The sequence below is a fragment of the Dermochelys coriacea genome, chromosome 7 (genome assembly GCF_009764565.3).
Source record: "Dermochelys coriacea isolate rDerCor1 chromosome 7, rDerCor1.pri.v4, whole genome shotgun sequence".
NCBI classification, from domain to species: domain Eukaryota; kingdom Metazoa; phylum Chordata; order Testudines; family Dermochelyidae; genus Dermochelys; species Dermochelys coriacea.
In genome coordinates, this window is record NC_050074.1 from 62,309,832 (window position 1) to 62,315,831 (window position 6,000).

The window sequence follows — 6,000 nt, forward strand, 5'->3', positions numbered from 1 at the left end:
CAGAGGTGTTAGAGATTATACAATTCATTAGTCTTTACAAAAGATCAAAGGGAAAGAGTATCTTAATTTGGGCACTGACTGCTACTGTCTGAGCATTTTACATAGATTAAATGGAAAATGAACATGTGCAATACTAACTGTGTGTATTAAGGCGGGAGCCTATTATTTTATATCTCTCTAACTCACTGTGCACTTCCTGGAGATAATTCTCACACTTAAGACCTTTTGAGATAGTTATTTCTATTGTGACTTGTTCAGCAACCAAACGACTCAGAGGTCAGTGCCCAAGTGTCTTCCTCTTGGTCTAATCCCTTGCAAGGGCTTCTCTGAGCACTATTGTTAATCTAAAAAGAATGCTAACTGACTTCTCTGGCAAACATTATTCATTTTATGCTTTAAATATATCCTGCAGAGGCCAACAAAAATTCTGCTTTTTAAATGCAGACCTTTGGGTGCCCCTTGTGTAGTATCTTTTTTTAAAGATTAGAACGAAAATCTGTGTTTAAAACAAAGCTGCACCATCTAACCCTGAGGGCCACACAAAGTGGGCAGCTAAAAACCACCGCACCAGTAGAGTTAATTCTGTGTTAACAACAGTGCATGTTACACAGACTCTGTTCCTATTAGATACACAATGTATCATTGCATTTCAGGGATTCAGAGATGGAGGAGAAATATTCTCTTATAAAGACACATAATAACCAGGCTCATTACAAAATGAAAACCAAATAAACATTCTTTTAAAAAGCAGCAAGTCTTTTGTGTCCTATTTTTGTCAAGTCTCACCAGAGTTGGTGAGAAAGCTCTTGTTTGTGTCAATGGCCTTGACAGGCCTTGCATGCCTAATGACAGGATGGGAAGAGAGATGGACAGATAGATCTGAATAGCAGTACGATGGGTTTCTTTTCAGTGTGATTAGAGCATGGGATTCCTGTATGCTGAGACGAAGTATAGCCCTGCTGCACAGTCCAAATATTTAATGCTGTTCTAACTATCCCCTGGTTATTGGATTGTGACAGTTAATAGCCATCAGCTGTCAAACCCACTGAACAGTTTGGTTCCCTAAAAAGAAAATGAAAAGTTAAAAATGAAGCCAAGTCAGACCAGACACCTACAAATCAGAAATGTGCTATAGCTTAGTAGGCATATCATCTCCAAAGTTCAGCCTGCCGTCGACTTGAGCTGCTGCTCAAATCAGAGACAGAGGGCTGGGAATCAATCATGCCTGGCTTCCATTCCCAGCTTTGTGATGGACTGCTGTACACACGTTGATGAAATGCTTCACCGCTCTGTGCCTCAGTTTTCCTATCTGTAAAAGTGGGATACTACTACTTACCTCTTAGTGCTCTCTGTAAAGTACTTTAAGATCTTCTTATTAAAGGTTGTGAAGAAACACCAACAATGATAGATCTAAACATCAAGCAATTGGTTCAGTATAAATGCATAGCTATATGGAAGCATCACTAGATTAATTAAGTTTAAAAGGCCAAATTGTGCACTGACTAAACCCTGGAACCCATGGAGTTGCATGAGATATAAATCAGTGTAGAATTTTTCCCAAAAAGAAGTTCTGTATGGCTGCAGTTAAATAAAAATATCTGGTGGAATGCTTAAAAGGGACACAGTCAGCTTGAAAAAAAGCACACTTCACTATGAACAGTATTTTACCTACTGTTGTTACAAGTAACATGGAATTTTATGAAAAAGATTGTTCAGAGAAATTGTATATATTGAATATGTTACTTTGTGCACTTGTGTACTTTTGTTATTTACTGCACTTTGTGGAGAGTGAATGTCACTGTTTTTCCTATATAATCACTGAGTTTTTGGTTTTTATGGCGTTTCATACAGCAACAGTGGAGAGAGAAACATTAAAAACAAATAGATAAATGCAACTGTAAACCCACAAAACATTGGCAGAGGGACTCAGTGGCAGGGGGTAGCACTTACTCTGAAATCTATTTTTAAAATCAATTGGATTGGAAACTGAGGGTGGCTCTTTTCAACACCCATCTTGTTATTAACATACCCACTGGAGAGTGCACCAAACTCTCCCATCTATCCCTAAGCTGTCATTTAGGCAGCAGTTATAATGTTACTATATAACTTTTTATTTCCATTATAGTGATGGTACCTCCACAGCAGAGGTAATCCCCTCTAATTGAATATACTTTACAGAGAAAGTTGTTTCTTTTCAATCACAATGGTCCTCCCAGACATGAAGGCTATTGGAATCGCTGCCTGTGGATCAGCAGAGTACAAATGGAATGACGAATACAAGTGCAATAGAGAATTGTGTGATATAACTCTAAAGGCACCATTTATCTGTGGGATTATTATACCAGATGGAAGTATTTATTTTAGAAATTGCATTGCTTGAAAACGTAATTTATAATCACTGTGCTGGGCCGGGAACCGTAGGGGTGCTTGCTGTGTAAAGCTCTAACTCGGGGAGGTAATGTAAAAACCTATGACTTGCGTACCCAAGGTGTGGCTTAGAGGGCCTCAAAAGCAGCTAGCTGCAGCTGCTATCCTGCAGGGTAAAGACAAAGCTGATCTTCTTTTGTTGGTGGAGAATGTCAGCGACCAATGATTCCATGTCATCTACAAAGGATGGTACACACACACACAATATGGCTGCTGGTGTTTGTGTCTGATACTGAAATGTACAGTAGAACCTCAGAGTTACAAACTGACCGGTCAACCACACACCTGATCTGAAACTGTAAGTACACAATCAGGTAGCAGCAGCGACCCGCCCCCCCCCCCCCAAAAAAGCAAATACAGTAGAGTGCTGTGGTAAACAAACTACTAAAAAAAAAAAAAGGGAAAGCAGCATTTTTCTTCTGCATACTAAAATTTCAAAACTGTATTAAGTCAGCTGTAAACTTTTGAAAGACCAACCATAACATTTTGTTCAGAGTTACAAGGTGTTCGTAACTTCTGAGGTTCTACTATACATTTATTGGTGCAACCTTTGGATTCCATAAACGGTCACAGATGTCCCCACACTGCACAGTTTAGGTGGCCTGGACTTAGGGAAGGATGTGCCCTGGATGCACATTGCCTTAAAAATGTGTTTATACTCGGGGAAAAAACAAAAACAAAACAAAAAAAACTATACAGTGCCTCCTGAAGGTCCATGTTTATTGAATCCCAGTGATTTCCAGATTAATGAATGCTCCTCCGTATGCACATAAGAAGATTTTTCTTAACTGCCAACTCTGTAAATTTAACTTAGTTTACACCAGTTGAGGATCAGCCTCTCAATTCCAATCAGTGCTCCACTGGATGTGCTCTTTTGAATGCAGGTGGTTTCCTTTCTTCTTGTGCACCATAACCCACAATCTTAAAGTGTGGCTAAAAATGGGATCCCCTAGAGCATACTTGGTTTTATCTGATCCTCAGAAATAGTTCTCCCCTGAGAAGAGGCCTCTGGAGCTTGCCTTCACTTAAACAAAAAAAAGTCATGATGAGTTTGAGGAGTTGTGCTAACTAACAGTTTTATCCTACTGGAGCTACAGCTTTACCCACAGCCAGCTGACACAATGTTAAACACACCCCTAACTGCAAATCCATGTTTAATACCATTTTAGTTACCTCAATGCCTCACGTGTTTTAACACGATCTCATTTTCCCTGAGAAGCTCTGGTCTTTTCTGATACTCGAGATGGAGACTCTTTTCCAGTGTCCAGCTAATTTCCCTTGACACTGTCTGCCTCTCACTCTTTACTGGTCCAGGTATCATACTGGACTATCAAGGGATGCTGAAATTAAACAATCCTGGCAAAAAGGCCAATGAGATTTTTAATGACAAGTTCACCATCACACAATGCCTCTTTAAACTATAGTGATCCATTGACTCAGTACTGTCTGAGTGCAACCCAGCCAATTACTAGCCTCACTTCCTACAGTATTGTAATTGTTCCTTGGAGGTCATGTACTGAGCCAGCCTAACACTGTGATGTCTAATGGGATCAGAGCATAAGGTGTATTTCCCTATATCCCTGCTTTACAGCGTGATGATGTTGTTTAGTACAAGCGGCAGAGAGGGTCACCTATTTCCCCCAAAATTCTGCTGATGAAAGGAAACAAAAGACCACTATGCACAAATCTCATGCCTCCCAATTCTGCTAGTAACCTGGCTGAACATTTTATTTCCTTTATTATTTGCTTCCGCTCTATAAAACCATAGTTATAATATTCACTTTTGAAGGTGAGCCACACAAGAATTGGGCCTTCACACAGGACTCTTACTGGCTGCCATTCCTGCTGACAGAAAAGACGGCAAGAGTCAAGATTTTGAATAAAGGACAAATGTCACATATGCCAAGTGCTACAGAGGACAAATGTGGAATACAAAATATCTTTAATTGCTGAGTTAATTATCTCACTAAAGTCTAAATGTTTTTGGCAATTCCTTCCCCCTACCCGCACTCAGTTGTTTACTTTTATCAGAAAATTTAAAAAAAAAATCAATGTCAAGAAAAACGTAATTATATTCATACTAATCTGAAGTGTTTTCTCATTTGTGTACTGCAGTCTGATATGTTTTATCATTTTCTTTCCAATTATAGCACTGGAAATTGCTAGCTAAATCTAGGACTTAAGAGCAAAAGGCAGAAAGAAAAAAAACCAAATAGAGGAAAAAAAAAAAAAACCACTTCTCGCCAAACAAGAATTATTCCTAATGACAAAACTTCTGAAATTTCCTTTTAGATAATACATGAATAGCCAGGAATAAATTGGGTCAACATGAACTTCATTAAAATCCAAGAGAAAAAACAAGATCTTTCATGTGAATAATTTGGAATGATTGGGTAAAGATGAGACATTATTATAAGATTGCTTTCTGCTCCACAAGCCAGAAATATCAAGGCTCTTCCTTGCTGAAGTGTGAACGCATTTTGTAAACAGTTCTAGTTAGTCCTGAGTGTCAGATGATTGTGCTACTTAATGAACTGCTGCTCATTCTGAGTTAAATTCATCCCTTCCTTTCACAAAGGCCTGGTAATTGGACTTGGTCTAAGGCACTTTGAGTAGCGGAAATGTCTCCTCACTTAAACTTACACAGGTTATAGTGCTGCACTGTAAGCCACTGCTTCAGCCTATGGGTACGGCTACACTGCAATCGAATAGTGGAGCACCCACAGGGGGACACAGCTCAATTAACCTCAGTTACTGCACAAGGTGACAGGTTTCAGAGTAGCAGCCGTGTTAGTCTGTATTCGCAAAAAGAAAAGGAGTACTTGTGGCACCTTAGAGACTAACAAATTTATTAGAGCATAAGCTTTCATGAAGTGAGCTGTAGCTCACGAAAGCTTATGCTCTAATAAATTTGTTAGTCTCTAAGGTGCCACAAGTACTCCTTTTCTTTTTGCGAGTGCACAAGGTGAGTAACCCGCTCTTGTAGTTTGGCGAAGCATACTTGCACTAGCTTTCATCTAACGAGCATGGCTAAAAACAGTCGCAGAGGCATGGGTTTCACTGTGGGCTAGAAGCACAAGTATGCACCCAGGGTTCTGAGCGGCTTGTACACCTCATGCTGAAGCCCGTGCTGCCACAGTTTCACTGCTATCATTAGCCATGCTAGCTAGAGCATGGGTCTGAATACCTGAGCTGCTGTCACACCTCCACTTGCAGTGTACACATATCCTGTGGGCTGGAATGGCAACTCCATGACCTCTGCACAGCATTTTGGGCCACTGGATACATAGATACACAGATCCCATAGCAATTGCCCTGTTCCATGGTCTTTATGCCTCCTTATCTGCAGTTGAGACCTCTACAGAACACAAGGTGTGGGTGTATCAGCCTCCCCTCCCAGAGTGGCCATTCTGTCTGTATGCTGTCCCACTGAGCACAAGTGAGATGGAAGGCTTTGCATGAGATCTCCCCATCGCAGTGAATTCCATCCATAATACACTGACCTGCATGCACTTTCCCTAGCAGATGGGTTGCATATTGGTGCATTGTCTCACTTTCCCTTTACATTGCTAA